Below are 24044 nucleotides of genomic sequence, written 5' to 3'. Positions count from 1 at the left end.
CAGCACCTTTGTACTCGGCCTCTGTACTGGATAGAGCAACCGTAGGCTACTTCTTGCTGCTCTAAGTCACAACAGCACTCCCCAAAGAAAACATGAACAAGGATTTTTCGGGATTTTACTTCAACTATCGTAACATAACAGAATTGAGTCTTATTTTAGGGATCCATCAGTCTAGTCTAACCCCATCCGATCTCATGGATTAGCCAACCATCCAACCACTGTATTGATAGGATCCATTTAGAAGTTTGGTTATGTTTTGCCCTGGGTACCAGGGAAAAGAGTTCCTAGGCCCCTTAGCCGGTGCTTCAAGCAAAGTTCAAGATAGTCACACCACTTACACACCCCATATGAAATTACCGTTTTTACAAATTCATTAGTCTTTAAAATAATATTTTAATGAAACCATAATATCACTGATCATAATCCTCTAAAATATCTAGCTTGAATTTCAATTTTCAATCATTCCATCATCGGTGTACCTATGGCATCATTGGCAACCCAGAACGCATCATTGGCAACCAGAACGCTCACCACCTGCTCACTCAGGGGCCTTTTCAATAGTTGCTAGCTCATAGCACTCGAGAATATAATCACATAAGAAAATCCAGATGGACTCTTCGTTGAAGATCAGCAAGATCAACCAACAGATCCATATAAAAAAGCCATGGACTCATCCGTATTTTGAGGACCAACAAGGCCAATCTTGTGTTCAGAAAATAACTTTAACTCCTTGTTTTATTTTCTTCTCCGATACACGTGTGGGTATCTTTGACGACCTAGAGCCCGAGCACCGTATGGTCAGCACCCTCTAGGCTCCTTCGCGCAGGTCCTTCATCCATTCTCATCCAATCACATCATATTACATCTCATCACATCTATCCATATCTATCCTCCTTACATCACGTCACATCCATCCACATCACATCTCATCCATTCACATCTACCTAGATCCACATGACATCACATCACATTCATCCACATTACATCTCATCCATCCATTCACATCACATCACATCTGTTTAGATCCACATCTCATCACATCACATCCATTCACATATCATCACATCTCATTCTCATCCATTTACATCCATTCTCATCCATTTACATCACATTCACATCCATTTACATCCATCACATCCATTCACATCTCATCACATCTCATTCTCATCCATTTACATAACATCACATCCACTCACATCTCATCTACATCCATCCACATCTCATTACATCCATTCACATCACATCCATTCACATCACATCACATCCATCCACATCACATCTCATCCATATATCATCAGATCCATTTATCATCACATCACATCCATTCACATCAAACATCCATCCACATCACATCTCATCCATATATCATCACATCACATCCATTTATATCACATCACATCCATCCACACATCTCATCCATCCACATCACATCTCATCCATATATCATCACATTACATTCATTCACATCCATTTATCATCACATCACATCCATTCACATCACATCACATCCATCCACATCACATCTCATCCATATATCATCACATCACATCTCATCTATATATCATCACATCACATCTCATCCACATATCATCACACCACATTCACATCTATTTACATCACATCACATCCATCCACATCACATCTCATCCATATATCATCACATCACATCTCATTCACATATCATCACATCACATTCACATCCATTTACATCGCATCACATCCATCCATACCACATCTCATCCATATATCATCACATCACATCTCATCCACATATTATCATATCACATTCATGTCCATTTACATCACATCACACCCATTCATATCTCGTCACATCCATTCACATCTCATCACATTCATTCACATCTCATCACATCCATTCTCATATCATCACATCATGTTCACATCCATTTACATATCATCACATCACGTTCACATCCATTTACATCACATTCACATTCATTCACATCCATCCATTCTCATCGCATCACATCTATTCACATCTTTTCGGATCCGCATCACATCACATCACATCTATCCACATCTATCCGGATCCACATTACATTGTGTCACATCTATCCACATCTATTTGGATCCACATTACATCACATCACATCTATCCATATCTACTTTTAGTACGGTGTCTCTACTTTCGATACTGATAGGACTTTTCGAAGTTTCTCCCAATTGCTTGGGTTAGTTAAAGGTAACTTTATCTCGATTCCATTAAATCTAAGTATCAGAGTGTTGTTGAAGGTTTAAAAAGGAGAAATGAACCTTATCAGAATATTTGCAAAGTTTGGTCACAATCGGGGCATGTTTGGATTGGTAATTAGCGCCCAGTGCGGATTGCGGATTTTTCAAGTCTCTTGGTGCTTAAGAGGCCATGGAAAATCTGGGCCTTTGGTCACAATCGGAGTATGTTTGGATTGGTAATAAGCGCCCAGTGCGGATTTTTCAAGTCTCTTGGTGCTTAAGAGGCCATGGAAAATCCGGGCCTTCCCCATACCATCGTACCCAAACATGCTCCGATGGGAACCAAACTTTGCAAGCATGTGGGGGGGACATGGTGATGGTGATTTTCAACAAACGATATGATAGCCAAAGTGTAAAAAAATCAGAAAAACATGAACATCAACTAAAATGCAATGATCCTTAATAATGAGAAAACTCATAATGATATAAACATCAGCTAAGTACATCAGAATGTGAGCTAACACAGCCACTTTGGGTTTAGCCACTAACTCAAAAGATCAAGGTATTTTGAAAATGAGCTACCCCAGCTATTCTGAGATTAGTCACTTCCAAAAAATCTAAGTACAATGTAAGTGAGCTAACCCAGCTAGTCTGAGTTTAGTCACTATCAAGATAGAGATCTAGTCAGCAGCACCCTCTCTAGCTCTTAACTGCTCTAGAATGCTCTCATGGTCATCCACTCGAAGCCGAAAACGAGGGTGAGAACTGTGTTTTCGGCTCTGTACTACTCGATCAAGAGTGAGCCTGGTAGCAACCACTAGATGAGAGAACTGAAATGCCTCTAACTCCCACTTCCACTGCTGGAACTCAAGACTCCCCCGATGACGTCGAGTCTGCTGGTAGAACCGGCCTGCCACAATCATGCTATGGGCGTCATAAGAAAACCCATGATCACCCACAATCATGCTATGGGCGTCATAAGAAAACCCATGATCATGCTATGGGCGTCATAAGAAAACCCATGGTCAAGGATGCACTTTGGCCTAGTGCAGCTCATCAGATAGTAGTCTACTCCCTTGCTATTTCCCTCACTGGCAATGACAGCAAATACATCACCCTCCTGTAGCAAATCTGTCAGGTCATCATAACTGACCATGAACGCAGGACCTGTGTGCTCATCAGACAACACTGGATGTGAAGGATGCTCGGGGGAGAGGAATGTCTGTATCCATGCATCTGCCCATCCTCTCGAGGCACAATGTGACCAATCGCCATCCATACATGCTCCACAGAAGCATGCAAACCATCGTGTGTAAATCGTGGGGGCCGCCATGCACGTGCTCCTGATGGAATGTAAGCCCAAGGTGCCAGGTACTATGTCACAATCATGGGAGGCTCTACGGTTAATCATGCCACCATTCACATGCCAAAAAAATCTCTTGACAATCCAAGCATCACGTTTGGGATACGATGATGCTGCACTCCCACACAAATGTTGGAAGCACCACTCGACTACGTGGCCCGCATCTCTGAACCGCTGAGCATCCTGCCACCACAGCTGATGATGCCTTAGGGCATGTTTCACGCGCCCGCACCATCATGCTCTCCCTTCCCATGACCAGTCTCAAAGAATGACCAAATCACTGGGATACTAGACTGCACATGCCACCTATAAATCCATAAAAGATAGTCTTAGTTATTGTTTTCTTTAAGATGTTCTAGTGAATTTAGTTTAATTGTAAATGTAAGAGAACCATCAGTACTACATGTAGAGCCAATAGAATTGTCGTGATGACTTGAACTGTGCACCACAACCATCCGACCAAACCCATGGCCACGTATGATCCCACAATCTCCTAAAAAATCGTCATGGAGACGAAAACAGTGTTGCACAAAATGTGCATCATGTGAACGATCATCACTGATATAGAAATGATACTCTCGAATAATGACACGAGTCTCGGGGGTACTTGCTATCCCACCTACATGAGCCTCTACATGTCGATAGCTAATGTGGACCATAATAGCAACCTGGTGAGGTAAGCAATACAGACGTTTAGGACACAAAAAATCAAATATGTAGCTCAAACACAAAACAAATATTATGAAATATAACCATTACCTGCTCTGAGAAGTAATACTCAGATTGTATCTCTTGAAAAGGTGTGAAGGTTTAGTTCTTTGCAAAATCAATCACAGAGACGACCACACCAATAGGAAACTCTGCCAGGCATGCTCGAAACTGACGATCCTCCCACTTGGCACAATGACTGTGCCGTATATAGGGGTAGATCTGCTCCCTAAATGTGGCTGTGAAGTGACAACGTGGTGTATGTTTGTCCACGAGCTGCAACTTCCTAGACTGTCCACCACTCTGGAGCTAGTGTGTCACATACTCATAACGTTGCCATGCCACTATCTCTTGGTCACTTGCATCAAGATCTACCATATGTAGATGTGCAAGTGAACCACATGATGTGCAATTGCTCTCCACACAAGGCATCCTATGGAACTGGGCATCCTCCGTGCGTGCACACAAAAGAGAGTGGATGAAATCACGAGGACTATGAGGCAACTCTCTATGCCCACTAAGAGAACGGAACACATCATAAAAAAGTTTGAACAACAACATGTGTCACGCTGACGTGAGTACCTCACAAACCAAGGCTTACACCCCTCAAATGACCTTTGCCCATTTTTAAGCTCTGGATACGAAGCCACAAACTGAGAATACAACTCAGTTTGGGTCATTTCAAGAAAGCAAGCACCGTGCTCAATGAACACTCCTCTTGTCACTCTCTTACGCAAAGCTTTCTTGAAAACTGGCGAGGCACGACAATTCTCCTCCCAAAAACTTTCTATCAAGGTTCTAGTGGTTTCATCTAGTAGGCGATCATGCCTAGCTACACGACCACTACTCGCCCACAAAGCACCAACCTCATTGGCATCTAAACTTTGTCACCTAATAGACCCAACTCTAAGTGCGTGTGGTGCTATGGAAAGGATGCGAGATGTGGCACTAACCTTACCCTTCATTTGGGAGCTACTTATGGCTGCCACAATAGCCTGTCGAGCAGCCAAAGCGTCCGCAGAGTTCTCTTCTTGTTAACTATATAGGAATGACGAACACTTTGTAGCACCGCCATGCCAGCTCTCCTCTCTCTTCGACCTCCAATGTCGGAAAGTGCCCTGCAGTTGACACATGCCTATGATGAAGGCGTGAGGTCTTTGAAATAGGAATGGACGATTACATAGGCACGACAATGTGCCCCTGACTTTGATAGTTCTTTCCTATCCACACTAGGGGCGCCCAAAGGAGGGGGGGTGGGTTCTTGTAGAAGAGAAGGGGACTCAGGAAGGGCGGGTTCATGTGGATTATCTAAACTAAGGGGTAGCGGGGAGGAGGACAGAGGGAGAGGAAGTGGAAGAGGAGGAGCAAGGCTTGGATCATCGCCAAATGGAAGGTGTTGCTCGTTGACGTGCTCTCCACTCTCTCTTTCTCTCACGAGCTACCCTTCTCCTCTCCTCCTCTTGAACTTGGTGGACGGGGGGAAGTCTAGTCCTATCACGTTTCCGACTCCTACGACTTTGAGAACCCATTCTCAAGGAAGCTAAGAGAGAAAATATTATAAAGGCTCAATGATGGGATAGTACTAGAGATAAGTGTGGGATAGTACTAGAGATGTGTGATTATATAGGAAAAATAGGTTATCCACTTAAAATCTCATTGGATTTCCTATCTAAGATTGATTGGATAATTAAGATAAACATAAAGAGAAACTATTATCCACTTAAAAATTAATATTATTAATAATATTTATTAACAAGTCTAAATATTTATCATTACTAGATATATAAATTTATCTTTAAATTTATCTTTTAGTTTATAATTATATAATTGATTTTTTTAATAAAGTATTTTTTTAAAAATTTTATTCAAAGGTTTATTCTACATAAAGTATTTTTTTCAAATTTTATTCAAAGGTTTATTCTACATAAAAAAATTTTAAGAAATATTAAATTAAAAAAATTATTTTTTTAAATTAAATAATATGAACTTCAATAATAATATTATTGATCTAATCTCAAAATATAATCTTTTAAAATTAGTGATTTTAAATTCTTTTATTTAATAAGTTATATATATTTTATTATTTAAAATTTTATATTTTATTTCTCTAAATTACTAAATTAACTTTTTCAAAAATATGTTTTTGAAAAAAAAGGGGAGGTGGAAAGGAGGTGCCACGTGTCACATGCGTGCATGACACATGGCATTCTCTTGACATGTGGCACTATTATGGTTGATGTGGTAATTCCATGATGTGGCATGCCATGTCACCAAGTGCAAGGTGGCAAGAAGATGTGGCATTAATGATGACTAAGATGATGAGGTGGGGAGTCAACTAGGTTGACCATGTTAACATGGAGGGTGGAGGTGGCAAGCTGAGGTGGCAAGCTACTTATGTGGATCCTCTCAAAGCTCATGTGGACATAAAGTGGCATGCATATATAAGATTTGTGCCTACCCAAGCCTCACACATGGAATGAAACCTTAGCTTTGAAGTTTACCAAGTCTAGATTTCCAAACCTAACTAGGATTGGTTTTAGACTTGAAAAGGGGAGAGTGGACACAATATGGGAATTTTCACTTGGGAGGATTGAAAATGGACCTTCCCATACTCAAATTAAGCCAAATTTTTTTTAATAAATTCATGGCAACAAGAGTATTGATCCCTAGAGTTTTTAGATTGAAAGATTCAATATTTAATTTTCTAAAATTAAATTACAATTGATTTAATGGGCCTCTCACAATCATAACAATTTTTCCAAAGTAAATCTACAAAAATCCAACCGTTAGATTTGTAATTTTACCTTATACCCACATTACACTAATCTTTCCCAATCTAATCATCACTAGATCCATACAATTTGAGTATTTTAAATGGTAGATGTGGTGGGAGGATAAAAGAGTATGTTTTTTAACAATTCTAATACCTTTTAAATAATATAAAAAATAGTAGAACACATCAAAAATTACTCGATAAATCAAGTTAAGCTCTATGTTATTTATATTTGTGATATGCAAAGTGGGAACATCATATGAGTAATAATGTAAAAGTTATAGGCAATTTACTCACATTCACTGTACTTGTCTAAACCTATGACAGGGCCTGTATACAAACTTGGTTCCCAAAGAAAAGGGGATTTGCAATTATTGGATATTCGATCAGATTATAGTTTTAGGTGCCCAACTTTGCATATGATTTTTCATTAGAAGACCTTGAAGTGAAACTCCTTGGCTAACTAGGAGAGATTGGCTATTCTTCTTGAAAAAATGCTTGTTTTTCAGCTAAAGCCAAGGGCGCCCACTACATGAAACTAGATAACCTCATCTTGCAACCACCCATAAGAAGTGCTATTTCCGCTGCTAGCACCCCATATTGCGTTGCGCGGAGGGGGCATGGATCTTTCAGCTAGTATCAGAGAGAATTGGCTAAAGTGGATCAACCAGCAAGAAATATCATAAATTTATGAAGACTGTGTGATGAAATTCATACAAATTGATATTCAGAATGAAGATTCAAAAATTGAAAATTGGGTCTTCAGATGGAAAATTGTGTAGAATCCCTGACTTGCTTGAGGCCTAGATATGATGGTATTTACCTTATAGCTCCAAGTACTGTGACTACCCGTATATACCATGGGTATAACTGCAGCTCTTTACTGGCAATGTATACAAGTAAATCTAAGACCTTGAAGTTATAAGCAAAAATGCTATCTAGATGATGAATTCGAATGCTGGTTGATATGATTTTAAAATTTTGGTTGAGAATTGATGAATTGATTTGGATTCTGATTGAAAGATGATGATTTTTGAATTCTGGTTGAAAGAAGATAAGTGAACAAAGCCACAATGAGGATGAATGGGGAGAATCCCAGTGATGATGTTAATAATTGGAAGACGATTATGACTTCAGCAGATCACTATGAGATTAGTGAATTGTGCTGATAGATTGTTGCTATTTGACCTTTGACCCAGTGGATCTAATTAAGGAATGACAAATTAAAAACTTGCATAACTGAAATTCTCGTGGAGGAATGTTCAGATGGGATTTTTGGTCTGATGGACCAGTATTGTGTTAAGAATATGAATGAATTATTCTCTGGTAATGAGTTCTGTATGTTCTTCTTATAGACGGGATCTGTATCCCAGGATTCTGTGGGGGACTAACCAAACTATAAAGAACCCCAAAATCAGTTAGATCTAAAGTCGGATTTGAATTATAAATAAAGTGGTCTTTTCACCTAAGCATCATGTGGTTAATTTGGAAAAAAAGGACTTAACAAGAATTTTTGTATTGATAGAATCATGGATCGAGGTCCTCATGCTAGGCAAGTTAACCCCCAACTCGTTCCAGGAAGAGCTTGACCCGGATGTTTATAAAACTCTTCATAGATCACAGCCTGGACCTTTCAAGGGTGAAGGAAAAAACTTGGGTGAGGCTGTGGTGTGGAGACGTGGATCAAAGCAATGGAAGAATACTTCGATGTCACTAGATATAACAAGAAGAGTAAAATGGCTCTTGCAAGCCCTTAAATTTTTCTCTCTCTTAGGAGCTGGAGCTTCTCTCTCTCTCTCCCGCAACTCTTGAAGTTGCTCTTCTCCTCTTGGTGGACCAATTGATTGGTTGGGGGCTTCACTGCAAATAAAGAATCAAGCCAAACTTAGAGGTAAAATTGATTTATATGGTTTTTTTAATTATCTCAATGACTTTCTTCTTCTCAAACCCTCTCAAGCTTGAGAAGCTTTCAAAATGCTAGTTTTTATTCAAATCAAGCTTTCCCTAAGATTCTTAATATTTAATTAGCATTAAGTCAATCTTTATGCTTAAATTGTAATGCTTTCTTTAAGTAAATCTCTCTCTCTAAAAGAGTAGCCCTCTTTATGGCTAAGTCTTTAGAAAATGGATGCTTCTCAATGGTAGTCTCTTATTTCAAATCTAAATTCTAGGCTCGATGAGATAGAGGATAAGAATTGATATTTTTATGATTTTAAGTTTGTGAAAATAATGGTTAATCCTTTTTAGATTGTTTATGAGTAGAAAAGATTTACTTCAACTCATTCTAAATGAGAAAAGGATTATCCTAATAATTTGGGAAAGGAGGAATGTCTAAATTAGCTTAATCTAGTGGGATAATCATAATTATGCTTATAATTATGGTTAAAATTATGATTTGAATACATAGTTTGATTTTAAGCTTAAAATAAGAACTTCTATCATATTTTCATTACAAGCTTTTATTCTTTTAGGAAAAATTGATAATTATCAGTAATAGCAGTGAAGCTATGGTAATTTTTTTAGAAAATAATACATATCTTATTTTTATGCATAATGCTAAAAGAGGACCTCCTACCATATTCTAGGATTAGACATCCTATGCAAAAAGAATGATTTTCATCATATTCATGGAAAATACTTTTTTAGTATTTATGCATAAATAATTAATTAAGAGAAAAGAGGAATTTTTGGTAAATTTATTTTTATGCAAAAAGAAGAATTCCCATGTTATTCGAGATCCAAATAATTAAATGTTAAAAGAGAAATTTTTGGCATAATTTAAAACATGAGTATTTATCAAAAGTGGAATCTTGAGTATTATCATTTTTAATGAGAAATATGGGTAGAATTGATTTTTGTAAATCCCATGAATCTTTTATTCAAAAAGAAGATTATTGAATATATCTTATTTGAGAAATTTGAGAAAGAATGTGAAAATATCCATCGAGAAAAAATGGATAATTTCTTAATCAGAAAAGAGAATCTAGAATCCCTGTGGGAGGATCAGGATCCAATAAGAAGATGAAAGTTTAGATTTAGTCCTCTCATTAATGAAGCTTAAGAAATGAAAGCACAATATGTAAATGCTCTTTCTGAGTTTTTACTATAAAATTTTGATAAGGTTCATTTCTCCTTTTTAAACCTTCAACCACACTACTCTGATACTTAGATTTAATGGGATCGAGATAAAGTTGCCTTTAACTAAGCCAAGCAATTGGTAGAAACTTAAAAAAGTCCTATCAGTATCGAAAGTAGAGACACCGTACTAAAAGTAGATGTGGATAGATGTGACGTGATGTAATGTGGATCCGAATAGATGTGGATAGATGTGACGTGATGTAATGTGGATCCGAATAGATGTGGATAGATGTGATTTGATGTGATGCAGATTCGAAAAGATGTGAATAGATGTGATGCGATGAGAATGGATGGATGTGAATGAATGTGAATGTGATGGAAATGGATGTGAACATGATATAATGATATGAGAATGGATGTGATGAGATGTGAATGAATGTCATGAGATGTGAATGGATGTGACGAGATGTGAATGGGTGTGATGTGATGTAAATGGATGTGATGATATGTGGATGAGATGTGATGTGATGATATATGGATGAGATGTGGTGTGAATGGATGTGATGTGATGTAAATAACTGTGAATGTGATGTGATGATATTGGATGTGATGTGATGTAAATAAATGTGGATGAGATGTGATGATATGTGGATGAGATGTGATGTGATGATATATGGATGAGATGTGATGTGATGTAAATGGATGTGAATATGGTGTGATGATATGTGGATGAGATGTGATGTGATGATATATGGATGAGATGTGATGTGGATGGATGTGATGTGATGTGATGAGATATGGATCTGAATGAATGTAAATGGATGTGGTGTGGTGTGAATGGATCTGAATGAATGTAAATGGATGTGGTGTGGTGTGAATGGATGTAATGAGTGTTAAGATATCGAGCTCTAGTGAGGTGGTGGACACTGATGACCCGCCTAGGGGATAGGCCCCACACCTACACCACTGGCATGGTTGGTGAGATCTTGGGTGATATGCAGCCAGTGGGATGACAGGCTGTGTGACAGCCATTCTAGAGACTGGCATAGTTATAGCGCCAGCTCATTTAGTTGGGTTCACACTATAGAGAACCCGTGTATGTATTGGTTGAGTACCTTTCATAGTGTGTTGAGTGTTGTGTGAAGAAGAAGATTTCAGCCTCTCACCTTGTGTGTTCTCTATTAGGGTTTTGTGTGTGTGTGTGTGCTTGCAAGAGCTCAAGCTCTCTTCCTCCCTGCATCTTTTCATGGTATCAGAGCCTGGTTCGTGCTAAGGGCTGAGCTGCAAGCAAGAGAACCACAGGAAGCGGTATGAGGGTAAGAGCTTCAATTACTTTTTCTATTTGTGGTGGTGGTGACTACACCCTTGTCGGGAGCTCTACGGGAGGCACCTGCAACGATCTCTGATTGAGGAGCTTTCTTCGCGGGAGCAAAGCTATAGGGCAACCATATTGTCCTATTGGATGCCATTTTCACGGTCGAAAATGCGTTTCGGGCGCGTCTGGACCTCCGTTTATCAGAAAGCAGGCGATTACGAGCACTGCGGGTAAGTCATCGATTCTCTGCAGAACTCTGTTTTAAGAACTGCAGGAAGACAGATTGACTGTGCAGACACTGTGGGTGCTGCAAAGAGGTCAACAGTTGCCATTGGGTGTATGTATGCACATTGAAGTCACTGGTTGTGACATTTGAGAGTACTACAGTACCGCTGCAGAAAATACAGCAGTTTGTGCAGGAAAAACCAGAGTGCTGTTTCTGGTAAATTTGTGTATCTAGCAAGATGTCAAATGATGGTATAACCCAGATTGTGGCTGAGAAGCTTGATAAGAATAACTTCCATGCTTGGAGGTTCAAGTTGACGAATTTCCTGATGGGAAAGGGCTATTGGGACTACATAGAAGGTGAGCATGAAGAGGCACCAGAGATACCCAACTGCTGCAGATGTGAAAGAGTTTAAAGACTTGAACCAAGGAGCCAGGAAAGTAATGTATTGGCTCTCCATTAGTATACAAGACACCATGATTGGGCACATTCAAGATGCCAAGTCCCCCAAGGAGGCATGGGACACCTTGGTAAAGCTCTATGAAACAAATACCAAGGCACGTAAGATACAGTTGAAGAATGAACTTCATACTGTGGAGAAAAAGAGCATGTCTGTGAATGACTATGCGTTGAAGATAAAGGGTATTGTGGAATCCCTATCTATTGGTGTGTCAGTAGATGATGATGATAAGGTGGAGGTCTGTCTATGTGGTCTCGGGCCACAATACAAGGCATTCAAGACGTCTATTCAGACTCGGGAAAACATTCCCAACTTTATAGATTTGGTGTCTATGCTGATTATAGAAGAGAAGAGCTTGGGTGAAGACCAACAGTCTTCACAAAACAAAAACAGTTCAGAGCAACAGGCCTTCTACACAAGTTCAGGAAGAGGACGAGGTAGAGGAGGTCATGGACGCGGTCAAGGAGGTGGCCGAACAGGTAATCAGGATTATGGCCAGCAGCAGGAACAACAACAGTCCCAAAATACACAACAACAACAACACGTAGGTGGAAGAGGCAAATTCAGAGGCAGGGGGAGTCAAAGAGGTCGTGGAAATTGGCAAAGGTAGTATAATGATGCACGTGAATGCTATTATTGTGGTAAACCTCGACATGTGCAGGAAGAATGTTATAAAAAGCAGGCTGACATGCAAAATGGAAAAGTGCAGCAAAACAACTATGCATCCTCCTCAAGCAAAAATAATGAGGATAATGAAAGGTTGTTTGTTATGCAGCATGTTGTGAATGCCATGTCTGAAAATGTTGATGCAGCACAAAAAGATGATGTATGGTATGTGGATTCAGGTGCTTCAAACCACATGACAAGTCATGGGGAGTGGTTCACGGAGATAAAAAACCCCAAAAGACCAGGTTTTGTGAAAACAGGGGATGACACTGCTCATCCAATTGCCCATGTTGGAGATGTGCCATTGTCTATGTAGGATGGCAAAGTGAAGTACCTTGCAGATGTACTTCACGTTTCGAACATAACAAAAAATCTAGTTTCAGTTGGCCAGATGATTGAGCAGGGTTTGCAAGTTCGGTTTAACCTTGATGGGTGGTTGTTATGTTGAAGACTTTAAAGACAAGTGCAGGTTGGTTGCAAAAGGCAACAGAGTGGGTAGAATGTTTACATTGAATGTAGACATGCCTGAAATGAGTGCTGCGATGTTTGCAAATGGTTCAGGAATTGTTGCAGACACAGGCATTTGGCATAAAAGGATTGGACATGTGAATGTGCAGAGATTGAAGTCTATGCAGACTAAAGGAATTGTGACAGGGCTGCCAAAATTTAAAGTGGAAGGTATGTAGAAAATATGTGAAGCATGCCAATTTGGGAAGCAAACCAAGCATGTGTTTCCACGTAACAGATATGTGAGCAGAAATGCACTAGATGTTGTGCATTCAGATGTATGGGGTCCTACGAAGACCATATCTATGGGAGGCTGCAGGTATTATGTGACTTTCATTGATGACCACACAAGGAAAGTGTGGGTATATTTCATGAAGGAGAATTAGAGTGAGGTGTTCACTCACTTTCAGAATTTCAGAGTTTTGGTTGAAAAGCAAACAGGGAAATATGTAAAGTGCCTAAGGTCAGATGGAGGGGGAGAGTACTTCTCCAATGAGTTCTCTGAATTTTTGAAGAAGAATGGTATTCGGAGACAGTTTACATGCAGATACACTCCGCAGCAAAATGGAGTTGCTGAGCGGAAAAACAGGCGCATTGCTGAGATTGCACGAGCATTGATGGAAGAGAAGAATATGCCGCATAGCTATTAGGCTGAGGCTGTTTCTACAGCAGTATACATCATGAACAGGACTCCAACTGCAGCCATACATGATGTAACTCCAAGAGGAGAGGTTTACTGGCAGAAAACCAGATTTGTCTCATGTGAAAGTCTTTGGATGCATTGCATATGGGCATGTGTCAGATGAGCTGAGAACTAAGCTGGATCCGAAAGCTGAAAAATGTGTGTTTATTGGATATTCCCTTGAGCAAAAGGGATACAGGTGTTATAACCCTACTACACGTGAGTTGAGGGTAAGCAGGGATGTTGTCTTTGATGAGATGAGCAGTTGGTATGCTACTGAAAAAGAAGCTGTTGGGACTGAAGTGAGTGGAAGTGTGGTTGCATAGAATGCAGGTCAGCAATCACAGTCTTTGAGTGGACCAGGAGAGTCCTCATCTAGTGGGTCTGTTGATAGACCATGGAGTGGCAGGCTGCGTCATAATACAAGTCATGCAAATGTGATTAGTACATCATGGAAAGGAAAAGAGAAAGTGGTTGAGCCCCTTGGTATGCCTGACATTTCTGCAGGGCATTCTCATGTTGATGGAGAGTCTAGTGGCTCAGATATGAGCCTTGATGAGGAGCTTGGGATCCCAGCTATAACACCTGGTGTAAAGAAGGCTATGGAAGCCATGAATGAAAAGCTGCGAAGATTTGGGAGAGTGAAAAATCCTGTGCAGAGATTTACCTATGATGGTTATGTGGCACATCACTATGCATATATGGCAAAGGTTGTGCAGGTTGTTGAGCCCACATGCATTGATGAGGCTGTTGGAAATGTGTGTTGGGAGAAAGCTATGGATGAGGAGATGGATGCACTATATGGAAATGAGACTTGGGATTTAGTGCAATTGCCTAAAGGCAAGAAAGCCTCTGGATGCAAGTGGGTGTACAAAGTTAAACATAACAGTGAGATAGAAGCATAATCAGGTACAAGGCTAGATTGGTAGCCAAGGGATATACACAGACATATGGCATTGATTATGAGGAAACTTTCAGCCCAGTTGCCAAGATGGCAACAGTGAGAGTTGTGATAGCAATGGCTGCGTCAAAGCAATGGTCTTTACATCAGATGGATGTAAAGAATGCATTCTTGCATGGGGATTTGCAAGAAGAGGTGTATATATTGTAGCCACCTAGCTAAGAGGATGTGGGTCACCCCGATCATGTTTGCAGGTTGAAGAAAGCCTTGTATGGCTTAAAAAAGCACCAAGAGCATGGTCTGACAAGATTTCTAAATATCTTGTCACTATTGGCTTTCATGTAGCCAATGCAGATTTCTCGCTGTATGTGAGACATGGTGATAGAGGGGTTGTGCTTGTTGTCATCTATGTAGATGACTTGATCATTACGGGGGACCATGATGCAGAGATCTTTGATGTAAAGATCTTGCTTAGACAGAAGTTCGAGATGAAGGATCTGGGGGAGCTCAGATATTTCTTGGGCATTGAGGTGATTAGGTCACCACATGGTATTGGTTTACTGCAGAGATAGTATGGCTTGGACATGTTGTCCAAGTATGGTATAACAGGCTGTAAGCCTATTTCCGTGCCATTGGATCAGAATGGCAAGTTGAGTGCAGATTCAGGAGAGATCTTGGAGGATCCTACTATGTACAGGTGCATAGTAGGAAGCTTGCTCTATATGAGGATCACCAGACCAGATTTGAGCTATGCTGTTGGGTTGGTGAGTCAGTTTATGCAGGTTCCACGGAAATCGCATTTGGATGCACTGAGACGCATACTGAGGTATATGAGGTCTACTTTGCATTGTGGACTATTCTATGAGACTGGGATAGAGATATGTGTACATGGGTACACATATGTGTACAGAGATATGTGTACATGGGTACACATATGCTGATTGGGCTGGTAGTATCTCAGATAGAAGATCTACCAGTGGATTCATGTTTTCTTTGGGGAGTGCTGCTGTGACTTGGAGCAGCAAGAAGCAGCCTACGGTTGCTCTATCCACTACAGAGGCCGAATACAGAGGAGCTGCTATGGTAGCATGTGAGGTAGCTTGGTTGAGAAAGCTACTTGCAGATTTGGGTCTATCAGTGGGGATAGACAAGTTGTCATTTTCTGTGACAACATTAGCAGTATACAGTTGGCCAGGAACCCAGTCTTTCATGCTCGTACGAAGCATATAGAGGTCCACTACCATTTCGTCAAAGAGAAGGTCTTGGCAGGAGAAGGTCCACTACCATTTCGTCAAAGAGAAGGTCTTGGCAGGAGACCTTGACCTTGTTTATGTCAGCACAGAGGATCAGGTAGCTGACATCTTCACCAAACCATTGGGTACAGAGAAGCTCCGCAGATTCAGAGCTTCACTTTGTGTACATGAGATGGAGTTGAGCTCGAGGGGGAGTGTTGAGATATCGGGCTCTAGTGAGGCGGTGGACACTGATGACCTGCCTAGGGGATAGGCCCCACACCTACACCACTCGCATGGTTGGTGAGATCTTGGGTGATATGCGGCCAGTGGGATGACAAGTTGTGTGGCATGGATCTTTCAACTGGTGTATCAGAGAGAATTGGCTAAATTGGATCAACCAAGAAGCAAGAAATATCATAAATTTATGAAGTACAAGTAAAAGATTGTGACTGTGTGATGAAATTCATGCAAATTGATATTCAGAATGACAATTCAAAAATTGGAAATTGGGTCTTCAGATGGAAGTACCGCAATTGTGTGGAATCCCTGACTTGCTTGAGGCCTAGATATGATGGTATTTACCTTATAGCTCCAAGGACCGTGACTACCTGTATATACCATGGATATAACTGCAACTCTTTACTGGCAATGTATACGAGTAAATCTAAGACCTTGAAGCTATAAGCAAAAATGCTATCTAGATGATGAATTCAAATGCTGGTTGATATGATTTTAAAATTTTGGTTGAGAATTGATGAATTGATTTGGATTCTGATTGAAAGATGATGATTTGTGAATTCTGGTTGAAAGAAGATAAGTTGAATAAAGCCACAATGAGGATGAATAGGGAGAATCCCAGTGATGATGTTAGTAACTGGAAGACGATTAATACTTCAACAGATCACTATGAGATTAGTGAATTGTGCTGACAGATTGACAGATTGTTGCTGTTTGACCTTTCACCCAGTGGATCTAATTAAGGAATGACAAATTAAAAACTTGCGTAATTGAAATTCCCGTGCAGGAATGTTCAGATGAGATTTTCGGTCTTATGGACCAGTATTGTGTTAAGAATATGAATGAATTATTCTCTCGTAATGAGTTCAGTATGTTCTTCTTGTAGAAGGGATCTTTGTCCCAGGATTCTACGGGGGACTGACCAAACTATAAAGAACCCCAGAATTAGTTGGATCTAAAGTCGGATTTGAATTATAAATAAAGTGGTCTTTTCACCTGAGCATCATGGTTAATTTGGAAAAAAGGGACTTAACAAGAATTTTCGTATTAATAGGATCATGGATCGAGGTCGTCATGGTAGGAATGCTAACCCCCAACTCGTTCAGGAAGAGCTCGACCTAGATGTTTGTAAAACTCTTCATAGATCGCAGCCTGGACCTTTCAAGGGTGAAGGGGAAAACTTGGGTGAGGCTGTGGAGAAGTGGATCGAAGCAATGGAAGAATACTTCGATGTCATCGGATACAACGAGAAGAGTAAAATGGCTCTTGCAAGGCTGCAGATACTAGATACAACCAGGGTAGCATGGAGAAACCACTACAAGACAAACCGCATGGAATGATCTCAAGATTTACCTAAGGAAGAGATTTTGTCCTCCCGGCCAGGGATTTCATTCACGTGATCACGTTAACCGCGAAGTGGTAATAACACTAGTTAATAACACTCTCACACACTTGTTAATATCATAGATATTCACACAACCGAGAGAAACTTGCTATCCTGGTTTTCCCGGCGGGCTACTAGCTTGGCCCGGCGGGCCACTGTTTAGCCCGGCGGGTTACTTATCTAGCCCGGCGGGCCCCGGGGCCTTTTTTTTTTGCGCCAAAAACTTGGCTGTTTTGGAGGGACCTATATAAAGGGTTTCCCCTCACTTCCAAATGTGCTTTACCAAAGCACTTGGGTGGCTCACCTCAGGCTAAAAGACACAAGAGGTGAGTATAAATATTCTGGATTTTTGTTTGAAGCTTGTTAATAATATTTTGTATTTTATAAGATTTTGATTGTAAATGGTTTATCGTATTTGTTACGTGGACTAGCAATGTCTCCTCTTGGGTGGTCTACTCGAGTGCCAATTGGTCTGGGTAGGAGCTTCCCTAGAGGACGGTATAGGTGGTGAGATGTTCGGGACATCATCTCTATCTAGGGATGGATTGCCTCAAATGCATCTCACCAAACGTTTGGTTTCTTTAGGTCGACTAGCAATACCTCCTCTTGGGTGGTCTACTCAAGTGCCATTTGGTCTGGGTAGAAGCTTCTCTAGAGGAGGATATAGGTGGTGAGATGTTCGGGACATCATCTCTATTTAGGGATGGATTGTCTCAAATGCATCTCACCAAACGTTTGGTTTCTTTAGGTCGACTAGCAATACCTCCTCTTGGGTGGTCTACTCGAGTGCCATTTGGTCTGGGTAGGAGCTTCTCTAGAGGAGGATATAGGTGGTGAGATGTTCGGGACATCATCTCTATTTAGGGATGGATTGCCTCAAATGCATCTCACCAAACGTTCGGTTGCATTGGCAAGAAGTGGGTTTTAGACTTTATAATTGCATATTTTAGTTTTACTCAGGCTGTTTTGGATCTCAAATCTTGCATGATTGTTGTTTAGGTGTTACAATGGTTGCTTCTAATTGCGGCACATCAACCCAACGAAGCAACAGACCATTAGAAACTAGTGGAGTTTCCTTGCAACGAGATATGACAGCACAAACTTTGAATGTTGCGTCTCAAAGTGGCAAGAGGAGGAGCAGAGGAAAATCACCGGGACCTGAATGGCAATTTGCTTCCAATCTTTCTAGATTTGTCGAATGGAAGTGTAATTTTTGTGGCTTGGTAAAATCTGGGGGTGCTCCCAGAATAAGGGAGCATTTGCTTGGCACTAGCACAAAAAATCCCGGAGGTAAATGCAAGGGTGCAGGAGTTGATGATGCTGCAAAGCGCCTTAGAGCTTTGATAAGTAAACAAGCATCACAAAACAAGAGGCCCAATCTCTGTGCAAGAAATCACCAATCGCCGAATCTCTGTGCAAGAAATCACCAATCGCCGAATTTGGCAGCATCAAGTGGAGGGATCTCCAACCAAGGAGTGACTCCAACACATACTACTTGCCAAAATGACACCCAAGGTCCAGATGTCTCAATACCGATGGATGCATCTCCTGAGTTTCAGGTGGGTATGTCTCGTACCAGACAAACTAATCTAGTTGACAGCTTTCGTGCCACTGCTTTAGAGGATGCTCAACTTGCTTTAGCGAAAGCGATCTTCTTTACTGGTTCTTCATTGTCTATGGTCACGAAAGATTCATGGAAGATGGCTTGGAAGAAGATTGGAGAATATGGACCTGGGTTTTGTCCACCAACTTATCACCACATGCGAAATCAATTACTTGACAAGTGCTATGACAACACACGGGAAAGCGTTCAAAGACTCATAATTGACACCACAAATCAGTCTGGATGCACAATTGTCAGTGATGGTTGGTCGAATGCCCAAAGACGTCCATTGATAAATGTAATGTTGGTATGTCCTCGTGGGGAATGCTTTATCAAAGCTGTTGATAGCTCCGGGGAAATTAAATCTGGTCAATTTATCGCCGATATCATTGGTGATGCTATCGACCAAGTTGGGTCTGAAAATGTGCTTCAAGTGATTATGGATAATGCAGCTAATTGTCGAGCAACAGGTCGTATGTTGGAATCTCGATTTTCCAATATCTATACATTTGGTTGTAACACTCATAGCCTTAACTTGGTGTTACAAGATTGGTACAAAAATGCTGATACAGAGTGGTTCAAGGAGATTATCGATAGTGCAAGTAAGATTGTCAAATTTGTGCTCAAACGGCAACGTGTTTTAGATATGTATCGTCAACGCATGGAAACTATGCTAAAGTTGCCTTGTGAAACCAGATTTTGCACTAATTTTTATATGCTTCAATCTCTCCTAAGAAATAGGAATGCAGTCATGGAAACCTTTGTGTGTGCTGGCTTCTCTGAGTGGGAGGCTGACCAGTCCGAAAAGGTTAAAGAAAAGGTGAGGTACATGCGATCTTTGATATCGGATCATAGTTTATGGGAGGAAGCAGCAGATTGTTATCATGTTATGATGCCAGTTATGCTTGCTTTGCATCAGTTGGATTCTAGATTGCCAAATATCGGGAAGGTTTGGATGGCGTGGTGGTCCATTCAAGAAAGCCTCGCAAACCCAGAGGAGCCCACTAAAACTGTTGTCAAGCATTGGAGTCCTCCATTCACCAGAGCAAGGAGAAATATCTTGGCCAAGTATGTAAGCGCTTGGTGGGTAGGAGCACATAGTCCATTGCATAGTGTTGCATATTGTCTTGACCCAGAATACTGGCATATGGACATGAATGCCCTAGATGAGGAGGTAATCGATGATTTATATGATGTTGTGGAGCGATTTTATGAAGATCCAGATGAGCAAGCAACAGCGGCGGTAATTGAGCTAACCAAGTATAAATTGAAAGAAGGTAGATTTGCCTTGGAGTTTGTGCAAAAGCTTGCTAAGGAACAGCCTGCTTGGAAATGGTGGATGTTGAATGGGGGAAGTGTTCCAACTTTGCGACGCTTAGCTGTGAGAGTGCTTGCGCAATGTGCTTCAAATTCTAGTTCTGAACGTAATTGGAGCAGTTACAAGTATGTGCATTCTATTAGCAGAAATCGTTTATTGAGTGATAGAGCTGAGAAGTTGGTGTATATGTATTGTAATGATAAATTGGTGAAGTCAATTGAGTCAGATGATTACAACGAAGAGATACCTAAGTGGACATATGACATTACTCAGGATGAGTATGATGCAGAAGAGAATGGAGATGTAGAGCCTAATGTCCCACATACGAGCGATAACTTGTGCTTTATTGAAGAGATAGAAGAAAACTTGCAACCCGATTTTGGTGTTAGTAAAGCCACCCGCGCAGACGCTCCTCACGTTTGATGTAATCATGTTAGTTTTGACACACTCCAATGTAATCCGTCTTGCAACAACTGGATATCAAACATGTTGGTGAACATTTTAGAGAGAATGGTTTTTAGTCATGTCATGTTAAACTTAGAATACGAAATCATGTTAGTTTTGACACACTCCAATGTAATCTGTCTTGCAACAACTGGATATCAAACATGTTGGTGAACATTTTAGAGAGAATGGTTTTTAGTCATGTCATGTTAAACTTAGAATACGAAATCATGTTAGTTTTGACACACTCCAATGTAATCCGTCTTGCAACAACTGGATATCAAACATGTTGGTGATCAATTTAGAGAGTATGGTTTTTAGTCATGTCATGTTAAACTTAGAATACGAAATCATGTTAGTTTTGAGACACTCCAAAGTAATCCGTCTTGCAACAACTGGATATCAAACATGTTAGTGTCAATTTAGAGAGAATGGTTTTTAGTCATGTCATGTTAAACTTAGAATATGAAATCATGTTAGTTTTGACACACTCCAATGTAATCCGTCTTGCAACAACTGGATATCAAACATGTTGGTGAACATTTTAGAGATGTAAGATCCCTGTTCCCACCGAGCAACGGATTCGGGGTACTAGCAGCGGAAGTAGCACTTCTCGCGCGGGACAGGGGTCCCACACTCGGGGTCTCGCCCACGGATATCCGGACAAGAGACTAATCCGTCGGTTTGTCCAAAACCGAAACCGGAAAAACTTCCTTTACCCGGAAAGCACGGGCGATTCCACCAGGATAACTCTTTACTCTAACGTAGTCAAGATCATTACTGATCAAACTGATCTGACTGCACCTTTAACGGTACTTGGTCAAATCAAGGAAGAACTTGCACTTGGATCATTGGGATCAACGCTTTTTTCCCCATCAAGAGGCACAGCCGTTGATTCCTATCCATAGAACAATTTCTATCCGGGATTTACTTCATCTATCGTAATAATAGAAATTAAATCTCGATTTACGGATCCATCAGTCCAGCCTAACCCCATCCGATCCCATGGGTTAGCCAACCGCCCAACCACTGTAGTGATGGGATCCAATTTGGAATTTGGTTAGGTTTTGTCCCGGGTACCAAGGAAAAGAGTTCCAAGGCCCCCTAGCCGGAAGTTCATGCAAACATAAAACTAGTCATACCACTTACACACCCAATATGAAATTGCCTTTTTCTTAGCATCAACTAGCTTTAAAACAATCCTTTAATAAAACCATTATGTCACCGATGACAATCCTCAAAGTCTCTGGTTGAATCCTTATTTCCAGTCATTCTTTCATCGGTATACTTATGGCATCATTGGCAACCAAAACGCTCACCACCTGTTCTCTCAGGGGCCTTTTCCATGGTTCCTAGCTCATAGTAACCGGCAATATATTCATATAATAGAATGGAGTCTCCGTGGAAGATCAGCAAGATCAACCCACAGATCCATATAAAAGAGCCATGGACTCATCTGTTGAGGACCAGCAAGGTCAATCAACCAGATCCATGCCCGGTTTCAGAAAACAACTCTTACTCCTTATTCCAATATCTTCCACGACGCACGTGTGGGTATCTTCGGCGACCCAGAGCCCGAGCACCGTATGGTCAGCACCCTCTAGGATCCTTCGCAGGTGACCTAGCGCTTCACTCATAGGCCGCTTCCTTGGTCCCTCATCCACCGTACCGGAAGCTCACCATTTAAATCGAGTCGAGGCTGGTCAAGACCTCGATCGACCTTGCTACGCGAGACGTCCTCCATTGACTCTCCGTCAGCAGTTGCAACTTTAACAGTTAGGTCTTCATGACCTTAATTCCACAAGACGGTCAAAATGCTTCCCTAGCATTCATGACATAAAACAGTCATTTACAAACAGTCACAAAATACAGTTTCTAAATCGAACTCTTGTCTTTCCATATTATCCACTCTCGGACCACATTACTTATTCCACATTCCATTCAGTGTGTACTCGTTCTCATCCATTCATTCATATAGACTACATTATCTCACATACATCTTCATATTCATTATTCTACATACATATCCATGTTCGTACGTCCACATCATACATCCAATTTCACATTCATACATACGCATCTACATGCATACATCCACATCTACATTCATACATCCATACCTCCATTTCCACATCCACACATCCACATTCATATTCATACATCCACATTCACATGTATACATCCATTTTCGCATCCTCATTCATACATCCACATTCACATACATACATCCACATCCGTATCTACATCCATACATTCACATCCACATCAACATTCACATTCATACATATACATCTACATACATACATACACATCCGTATCTACATCCATACATCCACATCCACATCAACATTCACATTCATACATATACATCTACATGTATACATCCACATCACATTCATACAACCATATTACATCCAATCTCGTCCTAACACATCCCATATACATCTTAACACATCCTAACTCATCTTAACACATTCTATCACATCTCATACACATCTTATCACATCTTTTTACATCTCATACACCTCTTATCACATCCTATCACTTTCCATACGCATCTTATCAAATCTTATCACATCTCATACACATCTTATCACATCTTTTTACATCTCATACACCTCTTATCACATCCTATCACTTTCCATACGCATCTTATCAATTCTTATCACATCTCATACACATCTTATCACATCTTTTTACATCTCATACACCTCTTATCACATCCTATCACTTTCCATACGCATCTTATCAATTCTTATCACATCTCATACACCTCTTATCACATCCTATCACTTTCCATACGCATCTTATCAATTCTTATCACATCTCATACACCTCTTATCACATCCTATCACTTTCCATACGCATCTTATCAATTCTTATCACATCTTATACACCTCTTATCACATCTTATCACATTTCATATCTTTTTTTTTAAAAAAAGAGAATTC

This window comes from Cibotium barometz, chromosome 3 (assembly GCF_041138505.1).
Source record: "Cibotium barometz isolate CiBa-2024 chromosome 3, ASM4113850v1, whole genome shotgun sequence".
NCBI classification, from domain to species: Eukaryota; Viridiplantae; Streptophyta; class Polypodiopsida; order Cyatheales; family Cibotiaceae; genus Cibotium; species Cibotium barometz.
The sequence above is the reverse complement of the archived record's forward strand: the minus strand, read 5'-3'. Positions refer to the sequence as shown.